Genomic DNA, 14176 nt, shown 5'->3' with positions numbered 1-14176 from the left:
GGCAGCCAGGGTGGGCCGCGTGCCTCCTCCCCCCTTGGTCTGAATTGGACTAGGAGAAGGGGGGCGGCGCCCCCCTTTCCTTCTTCCTCCCCACTTCCTTTCCCCCTCCTAGTAGGAGTCCTACTCCTACTAGGAGGAGGACTCCTCCTTGGCACGCCAATAGGGCCGGCCGGCCTCCTCCCCTTGCTCCTTTATATACAGGGGAAAGGGGCACCCCTAGACACACAAGTTGATCCACGTGATCGTTTTCTTAACCGTGTGCGGTGCTCCCTTCCACTATAATCCTCGATAATATTGTAGCAGTGCTTAGGCGAAGCCCTACGACGGTAGAACATCAAGATCGTCACCACGCCGTCGTGCTAACGGAACTCTTCCCTGACACTTTGCTGGATCGGAGTCCGGGGATCGTCATCGAGCTGAACGTGTGCTAAAACTCAGAGGTGTCGTAGTTTCGGTGCTTGATCGGTCGGGCCGTGAAGACGTACGACCATATCAACCGCGTTGTGCTAACGCTTCCGCTGTCGGTCTACAAGGGTACGTAGATCACATTTTCCCCTCTTGTTTCTATGCATCACCATGATCTTGTGTGTGGGTAGGAATTTTTTTGAAATTAGTACGTTCCCCAACAGTGGCATCAGAGCCTAGGTTTTATGTGTTGATGTTGTATGCACGAGTAGAACACAAGTGAGTAGCGGGCGATATAAGTCATACTGCTTACCAGCATGTCATACTTTGGTTCGGCGGTATTGTTGGACGAAGCGGCCCGGACCGACATTACGCGTACGCTTACGCGAGACCGGTTCTCCCGACGTGCTTTGCACAAAGGTGGCTAGCGGGTGTCAGTTTCTCCAACTTTAGTTGAACCGAGTGTGGCTACGCCCGGTCCTTGCGAAGGTTAAAATAGCACCAACTTGACAAACTATCGTTGTGGTTTTGATGCGCAGGTAAGATTGGTTCTTACTTAAGCCCGTAGCAGCCACGTAAAACTTGCAACAACAAAGTAGAGGACGTCTAACTTGTTTTTGCAGGGCATGTTGTGATGTGATATGTTCAACACATGATGCTAAATTTTATTGTATGAGATGATCATGTTTTGTAACCAAGTTATCGGCAACTGGCAGGAGCCATATGGTTGTCGCTTTATTGTATGCAATGCAGTTGCGTTGTAATGCTTTACTTTATCACTAAGCGGTAGCGATAGTCGTGGAAGCATAAGATTGGTGAGACGACAATGATGCTACGATGGTGATCAAGGTGTCGCGCCGGTGATGATGGTGATCATGACAGTGTTTCGAAGATGGAGATGACAAGCACAAGATGATGATGGCCATATCATATCACTTATATTGATTGCATGTGATGTTTATCTTTTATGCATCTTATCTTGCTTTGTTTGACGGTAGCATTTTAAGATGATCTCTCACTAATTATGAAGAAGTGTTCTCCCTGAGTATGCACCATTGCGAAAGTTCTTCATGCTGAGACACCATGTGATGATCGGGTGTGATAGGCTCTACATTCAAATACAACGGGTGCAAAACAGTTGCACACGCAGAATAATCAGGTTATACTTGGCGAGCCAAGCATATACAGATATGGCCTCGGAACACGGAGACCGAAAGGTCGAGCGTGAATCATATAGTAGATATGATCAACATAGTGATGTTCACCAATGAAACTACTCCATCTCACGTGATGATCGGACATGGTTTAGTTGATCTGGATCACGTAATCACTTAGAGGATTAGAGGGACGTCTATCTAAGTGGGAGTTCTTTAGTAATATGATTAATTGAACCTAAATGTATCATGAACTTAGTACCTGATAGTATCTTGCTTGTTTATGTTTGATTGTAGATAGATGGCCCGTGCTGTTGTTCCGTTGAATTTTAATGCGTTCCTTGAGAAAGCAAAGTTGAAAGATGATGGTAGCAATTACACGGATTGGGTCCGTAACTTGAGGATTATCCTCATTGCTGCATAGAAGAATTACGTCCTGGAAGCACCGCTAGGTGCCAGGCCTGCTGCTGGAGCAACACCAGATGTTATGAACGTCTGGCAGAGCAAAGCTGATGACTACTCGATAGTTCAGTGTGCCATGCTTTACGGCTTAGAATCGGGACTTCAACGATGTTTTGGACGTCATGGAGCATATGAGATGTTCCAGGAGTTGAAGTTAATATTTCAAGCAAATGCCCGAATTGAGAGATATGAAGTCTCCAATAAGTTCTATAGCTGCAAGATGGAGGAGAACAGTTCTGTCAGTGAGCATATACTCAAAATGTCTGGGTATAATAATCACTTGATTCAATTGGGAGTTAATCTTCCAGATGATTGCGTCATTGACAGAATTCTCCAATCACTGCCACGTAGCTACAAGAGCTTCGTGATGAACTATAATATGCAAGGGATGAATAAGACTATTCCCGAGCTCTTCGCAATGCTGAAAGCTGCGGAGGTAGAAATCAAGAAGGAGCATCAAGTGTTGATGGTCAACAAGACCACTAGTTTCAAGAAAAAGGGCAAAGGGAAGAAGAAGGGGAACTTCAAAAAGAACAGCAAGCAAGTTTCTACTCAAGAGAAGAAACCCAAACCTGGACCTAAGCCTGAAACCGAGTGCTTCTACTGCAAGCAGACTGGTCACTGGAAGCGGAACTGCCCCAAGTATTTGGCGGATAAGAAGGATGGCAAGGTGAACAAAGGTATATGTGATATACATGTTATTGATGTGTACCTTACTAATGCTCGCAATAGCACCTGGGTATTTGATACTGGTTCTATTGCTAACATTTGCAACTCGAAACAGGGACTACGGATTAAGCGAAGATTGGCTAAGGACGAGGTGACGATGCGCGTGGGAAATGGTTCCAAAGTCGATGTGATCGCGGTCGGCACGCTACCTCTACATCTACCTTCGGGATTAGTATTAGACCTAAATAATTGTTATTTGGTGCCAGCATTAAGCATGAACATTATATCTGGATCTTGTTTGATGTAGAATAATGGTTGTTCTATTTATATGAGTAATATCTTTTATGGTCATGCACCCTTAAAGAGTGGTCTATTCTTATTAAATCTCGATAGTAGTGACACACATATTCATAATGTTGAAGCCAAAAGATGCAGAGTTGATAATGATAGTGCAACTTATTTGTGGCACTGCCGTTTGGGTCATATTGGTGTAAAGCGCATGAAGAAACTCCATACTGATGGACTTTTGGAACCACTTGATTATGAATTGCTTGGTACTTGCGAACCGTGCCTTATGGGTAAGATGACAAAAACACCGTTCTCCGGTACTATGGAGAGAGCAACAAATTTGTTGTAAATCATACATACAGATGTATGTGGTCCGATGAATGTTGAGGCTCGTGGTGGATATCGTTATTTTCTCACCTTCACAGATGACTTAAGCAGATATGGGTATATCTACTTAATGAAACATAAGTCTGAAACGTTTGAAAAGTTCAAAGAATTTCAGAGTGAAGTTGAAAATCATCGTAACAAGAAAATAAAATTCCTACGATCTGATCATGGAGGAGAATATTTGAGTTACGAGTTTGGTGTATATTTGAAACAATGCGGAATAGTTTCACAACTCACGCCACCCGGAACACCACAGCATAATGGTGTGTCCGAACGTCGTAATCGTACTTTACTTGATATGGTGCGATCTATGATGTCTCTTACTGATTTACCGCTATCGTTTTGGGGTTATGCTCTAGAGACGGCCGCATTCATGTTAAATAGGACACCATCAAAATCCGTTGAGACGACGCCTTATGAACTGTGGTTTGGCAAGAAACCAAAGTTGTCGTTTCTGAAAGTTTGGGGCTGCGATGCTTATGTGAAAAAGCTTCAACCTGATAAGCTCGAACCCAAATCGGAGAAATGTGTCTTCATAGGATATCCAAAGGAAACTATTGGATACACCTTCTATCACAAATTCGAAGGCAAGACTTTTGTTGCTAAATTTGGAAATATTCTAGAGAAGGAGTTTCTCTAGAAAGAAGTGAGTGGGAGGAAAGTAGAACTTGATGAGGTAACTATACTTGCTCCCTTATTGGAAAGTAATACATCACAGAAACCAGTTTCTGTGACACCTACACCAATTAGTGAGGAAGCTAATGATGATGATCATGAAACTTCAGAACAAGATACTACTGAACCTCATAGATCAACCAGAGTAAGATCCACACCAGAGTGGTACGATAATCCTGTTCTGGAAGTCATGCTACTAGATCATGATGAACCTACGAACTATGGAGAAGCGATGGTGAGCCCAGATTCCGCAAAATGGCTTGAAGCCATGAAATCTGAGATGGGATCCATGTATGAGAACAAACTATGGACTTTGGTTGACTTGCCCAAAGATAGGCAAGCAATTGAGAATTAATGGATCTTCAAGAAGAAGACTTACGCTGACGGTAATGTTACTGTCTACAAAGCTCGACTTGTCGCAAAAGGTTTTCGACAAGTTCAAGGGATTGACTACGATGAGACCTTCTCACCCGTAGCGATGCTTAAGTCTGTCCGAATCATGTTAGCAATTGCCACATTTTATGATTATGAAATTTGGTAGATGGATGTCAAAACTGCATTCCTGAATGGATTTCTGGAAGAAGAGTTGTATATGATGCAGCCGGAAGGTTTTGTCGATCCAAAGGGAGCTAACAAAGTGTGCAAGCTCCAGCGATCCATTTATGGATTGGTGCAAGCTTCTCGGAGTTGGAATAAACGCTTTGATAGTGTGATCAAAGCATTTGGTTTTGTACAGACTTTTGGAGAAGCCTGTATTTACAAGAAAGTGAGTGGGAGCTCTGTAGCATTTCTGATATTATATGTAGATGACATATTACTAATCAGAAATGATATAGAATTTCTGGATAGCATAAAGGGATACTTGAATAAGAGTTTTTCAATGAAAGACCTCGGTGAAGCTGCTTACATATTGGGCATTAAGATCTATAGAGATAGATCAAGACGCTTAATTGGACTTTCACAAAGCACATACCTTGACAAAATTTTGAAGAAGTTCAAAATGGATCAAGCAAAGAAAGGATTCTTGCCTTTGTTACAAGGTCTGAAATTGAGTAAGACTCTATGCCCGACCAATGCAGAAGATAGAGAGAAAATGAAAGATGTTCCCTATGCTTCAGCCATAGGATCTATCATGTATGCAATGCTGTGTACCAGACCTGATGTGTGTCTTGCTATAAGTCTAGCAGGGAGGTACCAAAGTAATCTAGGAGTGGATCACTGGACAGCGGTCAAGAACATCCTGAAATACCTGAAAAGGACTAAGGATATGTTTCTCATATATGGAGGTGACAAAGAGCTCATCGTAAATGGTTATGTTGATGCAAGCTTTGACACCGATCCGGACGATTCTAAATCGCAAATCGGATACGTGTTTACATTAAACGGTGGAGCTGTCAGTTGGTGTAGTTCTAAACAAAGCGTTGTGGCGGGATCTACATGTGAAACAGAGTACATAGCTGCTTCGGAAGCAGCAAACGAAGGAGTCTGGATGAAGGAGTTCATATCCGATCTAGGTGTCATACCTAGTGCATCGGGTCCAATGAAAATCTTTTGTGACAATACTGGTGCAATTGCCTTGGCAAAGGAATCCAGATTTCGCAAGAGAACCAAGCACATCAAGAGACGCTTCAATTCCATCCGGGATCTAGTCCAGGTGGGAGACATAGAGATTTGCAAGATACATACGGATCTGAATGTTGCAGACCCGTTGACTAAGCCTCTTCCACGAGCAAAACATGATCAGCACCAAAGCTCCATGGGTGTTAGAATCATTACTGTGTAATCTAGATTATTGACTCTAGTGCAAGTGGGAGACTGAAGGAAATATGCCCTAGAGGCAATAATAATGTTATTATTTTATTTCCTTATATCATGATAAATGTTTATTATTCATGCTAGAATTGTATTATCCGGAAACATAATACTTGTGTGAATACATAGACAAACTAAAACGTCACTAGTATGCCTCTACTTGACTTGCTTGTTAATCAAACATGGTTATGTTTCCTAACCATAGACATGTGTTGTCATTTGATTAACGGGATCACATTATTAGGAGAATGATGTGATTGACATGACCCATTCCATTAGTTTAGCACCCGATCGTTTAGTATGTTGCTATTGCTTTGTTCATGACTTATACATGTTCCTATGACTATGAGATTATGCAACTCCCGTTTGCCGAAGGAACACTTTGTGTGCTACCAAACGTCACAACGTAACTAGGTGATTATAAAGGAGCTCTACAGGTGTCTCCAAAGGTAAATGTTGGGTTGGCGTATTTTGAGATTAGGATTTGTCACTCCGATTGTCGGAGAGGTATCTCTGGGCCCTCTCGGTAATGCACATCACATAAGCCTTGCAAGCATTGCAACTAATGAGTTAGTTGCGAGATGATGTATTACGAAACGAGTAAAGAGACTTGCCGGTAACGAGATTGAACTAGGTATTGAGATACCGACGATCAAATCTCGGGCAAGTAACATACCGATGACAAAGGGAACAATGTATGTTGTTATGCGGTCTGACCGATAAAGATCTTCATAGAATATGTGGGAGCCAATATGAACATCCAGGTTCCGCTATTGGTTATTGACCGGAGACATGTCTTGGTCATGTCTACATTGTTCTCGAACCCGTAGGGTCCGCACGCTTAAGGTTTTGATGACAGTTATATTATGAGTTTATGAGTTTTGATGTACTGAAGTTAGTTCGGAGTCCCGGATGTGATCACGGACATAACGAGGAGTCTCAAAATAGTCGAGACATAAAGATTGATATATTGGACGGCTATATTCGGACACCGGAAGTGTTCCGGGTGATTTCGGAGAAAACCGGAGTGCCGGAGGGTTACCGGAACCCCCGGAAGAAGTAATGGGCCATATGGGCCCTAGTGGAGAGAGAGAAGGGCAGACAGGGTGGGCCGCGCGCCTCCTCCCCCCTTGGTCCGAATTGGACTAGGAGAAGGGGGGCGGCGCCCCCCTTTCCTTCTCCCTCCCCACTTCCTTTCCCCCTCCTAGTAGGAGTCCTACTCCTACTAGGAGGAGGACTCCTCCTTGGCGCGCCAATAGGGCCGACCGGCCTCCTCCCCTTGCTCCTTTATATACGGGGGCAGGGGGCACCCCTAGACACGCAAGTTGATCCACGTGATCGTTTTCTTAACCGTGTGCGGTGCCCCCTTCCACTATAATCCTCGATAATATTGTAGCGGTGCTTAGGCGAAGCCCTGCGACGGTAGAACATCAAGATCGTCACCACGCCGTCGTGCTGACGGAACTCTTCCCCGACACTTTGCTGGATCGGAGTCCGGGGATCGTCATCGAGCTGAACGTGTGCTAAAACTCAGAGGTGCCGTAGTTTCGATGCTTGATCGATCGGGCCATGAAGACGTACGACTACATCAACCGCGTTGTGCTAACGCTTCCGCTGTCGGTCTACAAGGGTACGTAGATCACACTCTCCCCTCCCGTTGCTATGCATCACCATGATCTTGCGTGTGCGTAGGAATTTTTTTGAAATTACTACGTTCCCCAAGACCCATGTGACCACTTATTTGAATAGCTCAAATTTCACTGGATTTAAAAACTATTTGAATGGCTCAAATTTCACCGATGCGAAAAGTGCGCCTACGTGACTAAACTCAACTCATGTGTCATCTCCAAATCTTTAGAAAAGAACAAAGGCGATGACCCCATCAGAAATGGACCACACACATTGCATCACATCATATTAAAGTGCTAGTACACATAAACATATTGCTAACTTTCTTTTGTTCCATTTGCCTGAAGTTTCTGACAAACCTATATACCTATAAACAGTAACAACAACATAAGTTCACTTGCTTGACCAGAAAAACACTAACATTTGGGTCCTTATGGGTTTTAGGTACTACTAGTAAATTATGATACCACCCCGCTCTAGAAAGGAAAGGTAACCATTATTCATTCTCATCCTCATGCCAGCACAACTATAGAAGCTGAATGGTGGGTCACCTATTACCAGATGCAGCTACCGCAGCGCCGCGACAAGGCGCCACCCTTCTTGGCGTTCACATTTTCCTTGGACTGCTCCATCATCTTCTCCACTAGCTGTAAGAAATAAAAGATCACAGCCACAAGGTGTTTTCATCAGCACACACACATTGACTATTTGAAGACCTAGCATTTAAATTGTCACAAACAATTGGCAAGTGATGGCAAGTGTAGGAGAATTGCCACATGATGGTGGGAAAATGTAAATACCATTTGTTTCTTGGTCAGCAAAATCGTCTTCTGCAACAAAATGGTGAAACAGTTTAGTAACGGTAAGAATTGAAAAGACTAAGAAAACTAAATTTTCTCATGGTTTTCGTTGGTAAGCAACTTCGTACCTCCTCAGCTTTCAGACGAGCGTTCTCCTCCTTGAGGTGGTTTAGTTCAGCTTCAAGCTCCTTGGTATAAGCCTGTCCGATTAAGAAAGACAGAGAGTGTAAGTGTCACCAACCTTGTTACCAGTTATCACCATTGCAGAAATGGCATTGCATAAAGCCAACAATTTTGGCGGCCAAGTATGTACCTGCTTCCTTGCACGCGATTGTGTGGCTGACTCACGGTTCTTGATCATGCGGTGGTGGCGCGCTCAATGCTCCTCTCACATGATTGATCCTATGGAGCGCCGCACTTCCGCGTGCCGCCGTTCTCCATCATCGCTCTGTCACCCATACAGTTCATGCACAAACACTCTAGCATCTACCAAACAATTGGGGATGACTAGGTCATCTATATATGAGTATATTGACTTAGGAGTCAAATGAGAACATTTGATCATAGGTCATACTCATCGTTTAATCACAAGTGGGGTTATCACCTTTACATAAAGCATTGTTGTGTTCACACCATTAGAGTTGCTTTAGCTCAATTGATTAGAGTAAAGCTCCCCCTAGATGTGTTATCCCCCCTAAGAGAGATCAACTAACCTTGGGTTTGTCGATGATGACTTCATGTAGGTGTTGAAGATGTGGATGCTCAATGCTGATGTAGATCATTCAGAGCAATCCTTTGGAGTGAGTTGCACTTTCAATACCTATACGGGTTAGTCCCACAAGGAACAAACAAGGATATCCATAGACATAGAGTGATGTGTACACAAGATGATTACCATGGAAGCATTAGGTTACCTTGTCCCTTGTCTTACCAACAAGAGGGTTTGTGACTCCTTGAACTAGTGCAAGATATGGAAGTTGTTTGCACTTGTCCTCGCCAAAATGATATGAGTGAAGTATGTTGGCGGAGTCACCCTCAAGAAATCTCTAGTTCTTGTTCTTTGGGATCCACACCATCTTGATGAGAATCCTTGGAGTTGTAGTCATACTTGATGAACTAGAACTTGATGTAGTCTTGGGAACCCACTTGAGCAAGGCTTTGGGAGCTTCCTCGAATGCATCAATCTCCTCTTGAAGCTTGTCCTTCCCTTTTTGCATGTGGTCTTGTGGTGGAGGATCATCTTGAGATTGTGTTTCTTTGAAAGAAGTAGGATCATATTTCTCTTGTTGAGGAACAAACTTCGTCTTGGGGTATTGATCTTCTTCCCACTCAACTCCATTGGCATTGAACTTTCGTTCGAAACCAACACCTTGATTCTTCCGGTGTCTTCCTTGCTTGCGTACAATTTCCTCAAATTTCTTACTTTAGGCAAGGATCTTGTAAACACCTTTCTCTATAATTCCCATCAATAAGCTATTTTCTTGCTCGAGTGTAACTTGGCTAAGAGAATCATTAGTGGAATCTAGAGAGCTACTAGAAGCAACAACATTGGATTTAACATGATTGTTGTTACTACTAGATGAAGAATCTTCCTTGTTCTTGTTACTAGATTTAACTTGTGGCATGTAAGTAGACAAGAGTAAACGCCTGGCAATGTAAGAAGAACTTTTCTTGCGAAGATCATCATTGATTGACTTTAAAAACTCATGTTCTTGCTCAAGGTTGAGCTTTTCAAAGCGTAGCTTGTCATGAGTCTTTAAAAGTTCTCGATGATCTTCCAAGGTAGTTTCATGAGCTAACTTAAGAGTGTTTAGTTCTTTAGTTAGACTCTCAATCTCCTTCTTATCATCGTCATTCGTTTTATCTTGATTATCATGATTAATAGCAAGCTCATCATAGTTTTCATAACTAGAGTTGCCAACAAGTAAATCATCATCTCCTAGCAAATCATCTTCATCACTATTGAAATCAACATACTCGGGGTGTGTTACCTTTGGACCTTTAGCCATGAAGCATCTCCCAATTCCTTCATTTGGTGAGTCAAATATGTCATAGGAGTTGGTTGTCACAAGTGCTAGTCTGGCAACACCTTCATGTTGAGTATATTTGGAGTCAGAGTGATAACTTCTTTCGGAGTGATCGTCAGAGTCGGAACTGGATACCCATTCACCAACATGAGCTTGATGTCTTCTTTTTGTGTAGCTCCTTGATGACTTGTCCTTCCTTTCCGAGTCCTTGCTTCTCCGAGAGGGTCTTCGTTCATAACGATCATCTCTACTCCTTCTTTCTCTTGATGGTGATTCTTCTCTTCTACTTCTTCTTTTGTAGGGAGAATCTTCTCTTCTTTTGTAGGGAGACATACACTCATTGGAATAGTGTCCGGGTCTTCCACAATTGTAGCAATTGTGCTCACGACTAGAAGATCTTTTGTCATCGTAGGACCTTGACTTGGAACTTTTTTCCTTGCTTATACTCTTGTAGACCTTGTTGAAGTTCTTCACCATTAGACTCAATTCTTCATTGAAGGTTTGCTTCTCACTTGATGACGTGGGAGCATCACAAAAGGCTTTGTAAGCACCACTTGACTTGTTGTGAAGTTCTTCCTTATCCTTGAGTGACATCTCATGAGCAACAATTCTTCCAATAACTTCTGTTGGCTTGAGATCTTTGTAATTGGGCATCATTTGGATCAATGTGCACATGATATCATATTTTCCATCCAAGGCTCTTAGGATCTTCTTGATGATGAATATATCGGTCATCTCTTCACTTCCTAAGCCGGCAATCTCATTTGTGATGAGAGCAAGCCTAGAGTACATTTCAGCGACGCCTTCACCATCCTTCATTTTGAACTTGTCAAGCTGACTTTGAAGCACATCCAATTTGGATTCCTTGATAGATTCGGTACCTTCGTGCATATCAATCAAAGTATCCCAAATTTCCTTTGCATTCTCAAGACGGCTGATTTTGTTGAATTCTGCGGGGCATAATCCGTTGAAGAGAATATCACAAGCTTGAGCATTGTATTGTAGCATCTTCAACTCTTCCGCGGTAGCTTCACAGTTTGGTTCTCTCCCATTGAATAATTCACCTTGCAAGCCAATACACACAATATCCCAAACGGTAGGGTTATGTCCAAGAATATGCATTTTCATCTTATGCTTCCAACTAGCAAAATTTGTACCATCAAAGTAAGGACCTCTATGGTCGTAATTTCCCTCGCTAGACGCCATACTCTCCTAGGTTGTGAAACCAAGGCTATGACCACCAAAAGCTATTGAAAACAAAGCAAATGGAGACCAAAGCTCTGATACCACTTGTAGGATCGAAAGTATATCAAGAGGGGGGTGATTAGACTACTTACCAAATAAAAATCTAGCCTTTTCCCAATTTTAGTTCTAGGCAGATTTTAGCAACTTAGCACAAGTCAAGCAATCAACATAGACATGCAATTCTAAGAGTATAGCAGCGGAAAGTAAAACAATTGCATATGAAGGTAAAGGGAGGAGTTTGGAGTGTGTAAACGCAATTTGAGACACGGAGATTTTTGGCGTGGTTCTGATAGGTGGTTCTATCGTACATCCACGTTGATGGAGACTTCAACCCATGAAGGGTAACGGTTACGCGAGTCCACGGAGGGCTCCACCCACGAAGGGTCAATGAAGAAGCAACCTTGTCTATCCCACCATGGCCGTCGCCCACGAAGGACTTGCCTCACTCGGGTAGATCTTCACGAAGTAGGCGATCTCCTTGCCCTTACAAACTCCTTGGTTCAACTCCACAATCTTGACAGAGGCTCCCAAGTGACACCTAACCAATCTAGGAGACACCACTCTCCAAGAGGTAACGAATGGTGTGTTGATGATGAACTCCTTGCTCTTGTGCTTCAAATGATGGTCTCCCAACACTCAACTCTCTCTCACAGGATTTGGATTTGGTGGAAAGCAACTTGGGGAAGGCTATAGATCAAGATTCATGTGGTTGGAGTGGAATAACTTGACCTCAACACAAGTGTAGGTGGTTCTCTCTCAGAATATGTATGTTGGAAGTGTAGGCATGTTCTGATGGCTCTCTCCATAAATGAAGAGTGGGTGGAGGGGTATAAATAGCCTCCACACAAAATCTAACCGTTACACACAAATCACCAAACTCGGTGGGATCGAATCATGAAACTCGGTCAGACCAATTTAGTTCAAAATGTGAACGTTAGGAATTTCGGTGGGACCGACATGTCAACTCGGTGGGAACGATTTTGTTAGGGTTAGGGCATAACGTAATCTTGGTGAGACCGATTACACAAACTCGGTGAGACCGATTCTGGTAATGGACTAACAGAGAGTTGGTCAGGCAAACTCGATGGGACCAATTCGCTCATCTCGGTTGGACCGAAGTGTTACGAAAGGGAAATAGAGAGTTTGCATTGCAATCTCGGTGGGACCGATCGCTCATCTCGGTTTGACCGAAACACTACAAAGGGAAACAGAGAGATTACAATCCCATCTCGGTGAGACCGAAAAGACTAGGGTTTCTGGCAGTGGCTATGTCAACTGAACTCGGTGGCGCCGGATAGAAAATTTAGGTGGGGCTGAGTTTGACTTTTGGTTTGGGTCATATGTGGATGTGAGAAAGTAGTTGAGGGCTTTTGGAGCATATCACTAAGCACTTTGAGCAAGTATGCCATTAGGCAACACCTCATCCCCTCTTAATAGTATTGGCTTTTCCTATGGACTCAATGTGATCTTGGATCACTTAAAATGAAAAGATGTAGAGTCCTGAGCCTTGATCTTGAGCTAATCCTTTGTCCTTAGAATTTTGAGGGATCCACTTTTCTCATCCATGCCATGCCAATCACTTAGCTTTCCTGAAATGTTTATCTTGAAATAGCATTAGCTCAATGAACTATATGTTCTTAGGAATTACCAAAACCACCCAGGGATAGTTGCACTTTCAAATGTTTCCGTTTCCTGAAAAACAACTTCCACATCCCTTTGTGCGTAATGCCAAGGAAGTGTTGGAGGGTTCGTGGTCCTTCCGGATTGAACTCCCCCATGCTGAGAGGCCTACGCTAGCATGGCAGAGCTCGGCGGACTAGCATTACTTGAATCACGTCGACAAGATCTATGTCCTTCTCAAGGAGGGTTCGGATGCGGCTCTGTAGGGTCTGCACTTCATCAACTGATCCCCAGTCCAGCCCCATATTGATCCATGATGCAAGCTATAACGGAGGACCAGAACGGAATGCAGGTATAGCTGCCCACTTGGTGCTACGGGGTTCCGTGATGTAAAACCACTCTCGCTGACATTGGTTGAAAGTCTCTGTGAAGGAGCCTTTTGGCCAGAGAGTGTTGGTAAGCTTGCTTACTATAACACCACCACACTCCGCCTGTTCCCCGTCGACTACCTTCGGCTTCACACTAAAGGTCTTGAGCCATAGGCCGAAGTGTGGGGGGATTCGGAGGAAGGCCTCGCACGTGATGATAAACGCCGAGACGTGGAGGAAAGAATCCGGAGCTAGATCGTGAAAATCTAGTCTGTAATAAAACATTAGCCCCTGGACAAAGGGGTGGAGAGCGAACCCTAGCCCTCGGAGGAAGTGAGATATGAATATGACCCACTCGCCGGATCTGGGGGTCGGAATAACCTGTCCTTGAGCAGGAAGTCTATGGGAGATCTCCGCGGTCAGGTATCTGGCCGCCCGAAGCTTTGCGATATCCTCCTCTGTAACGAAGGACGCCACCCACCAACCTTGAGGGCTGGGTCCGGACATGATGGGGAAGCTTGGAGTTATGGAGTCGAACCTTGGGTGCTAGAACTTGAGGTTGGAAAGGCTGAGGAGAGGTTTGGCGTAAAAAGACGGCCCTTGATTCCTTTATAAAGGTACTGGGTATTGAACAC

At 43.7% G+C, this 14176-nt stretch overlaps 1 pseudogene; it reads right to left on the bottom strand.

Moving 5' to 3' along the window:
- Nucleotides 1-8035: 8035 nt before the first annotated feature.
- The window catches only part of LOC119272336, a 75012-nt pseudogene continuing 68871 nt past the window's right edge, over nucleotides 8036-14176 (bottom strand).

This window comes from Triticum dicoccoides, chromosome 3A (assembly GCF_002162155.2).
Source record: "Triticum dicoccoides isolate Atlit2015 ecotype Zavitan chromosome 3A, WEW_v2.0, whole genome shotgun sequence".
In the NCBI taxonomy this organism is placed as follows: Eukaryota; Viridiplantae; Streptophyta; class Magnoliopsida; order Poales; family Poaceae; genus Triticum; species Triticum dicoccoides.
Note: the sequence above shows the minus strand (reverse complement) of the source record. Positions and strands in the feature narration are given on the sequence as shown.